Source organism: Cucurbita maxima, unplaced genomic scaffold, assembly GCF_002738345.1.
Source record: "Cucurbita maxima cultivar Rimu unplaced genomic scaffold, Cmax_1.0 Cma_Scf03882, whole genome shotgun sequence".
Lineage (NCBI taxonomy): Eukaryota > Viridiplantae > Streptophyta > Magnoliopsida > Cucurbitales > Cucurbitaceae > Cucurbita > Cucurbita maxima.
In genome coordinates, this window is record NW_019275898.1 from 1 (window position 1) to 899 (window position 899).

Sequence of the window (899 nt, forward strand, 5' to 3'; positions counted from 1 at the left end):
AGGTGCATTAGTGCTGGTATGATCGCACCCGACATGCCATGCGCACAAAATCGGATTTAACGCACGCGGGGCGGCATGATCGAAACGCGATGGGCGTGAGCGGGGGAGGTTCTCATTTGTAGAGAAAAGAAGAAAAGAACTGGGAGAAATTGAAAGAAAAAAAGGGGTGCAACACGAAGACTTCCCAAGTGGTCACCCAACTAAGTACTACTCTCGCCCAAGCACGCTTGACTTCGGAGTTCTGATGGGATCCGGTGCATTAGTGCTGATATGATCGCACCCGACATGCCATGCGCACAAAATCGGATTTAACGCATGCGGGGCGGCATGATCGAAACGCGATGGGCGTGAGCGGGGGAGGTTCTCATTTGTAGAGAAAGAAAGAAAAGAACTGGGAGAAATTGAAAGAAAAAAAGGGGTGCAACACGAGGACTTCCCAAGTGGTCACCCAACTTAGTACTACTCTCGCCCAAGCACGCTTGACTTCGGAGTTCTGATGAGATCCGGTGCATTAGTGCTGGTATGATCGCACCCGACATGCCATGCGCACAAAATCGGATTTAACGCATGCGGGGCGGCATGATCGAAACGCGATGGGCGTGAGCGGGGGAGGTTCTCATTTGTAGAGAAAGGAAGAAAAGAACTCGGAGAAATGGAAAGAAAAAAAGGGGTGCAACACAAGGACTTCCCAAGTGGTCACCCAAATTAGTACACTACTCTCGCCCAAGCACGCTTAACTGCGGAGTTCTAATGGGATCCGTTGCATTAGTGCTGGTATGATCGCACAAAAAATAAGCGCACAAAATCGGATTTAACGCATGCGGGGCGGCATGATCGAAGAAACGCGATGGGCGTGAGCGGGGGAGGTTCTCATTTGTAGAGAAAGGAAGAAAAGAACT

At 50.3% G+C, this 899-nt stretch overlaps 3 non-coding genes across 3 annotated transcripts; all 3 read right to left on the bottom strand.

Moving 5' to 3' along the window:
* Positions 1-163: 163 nt before the first annotated feature.
* LOC111475941 lies at positions 164-282 on the bottom strand. The gene has a single exon (XR_002716800.1). It is a non-coding gene; the product is annotated as a 5S ribosomal RNA (ribosomal RNA).
* A 133-nt stretch (positions 283-415) lies between these two features.
* On the bottom strand, positions 416-534 carry LOC111475940. The gene has a single exon (XR_002716799.1). It is a non-coding gene; the product is annotated as a 5S ribosomal RNA (ribosomal RNA).
* Positions 535-667: 133 nt separating this feature from the next.
* Positions 668-788, bottom strand: LOC111475942. Its single transcript, XR_002716801.1, has one exon. It is a non-coding gene; the product is annotated as a 5S ribosomal RNA (ribosomal RNA).
* Positions 789-899: the final 111 nt, after the last annotated feature.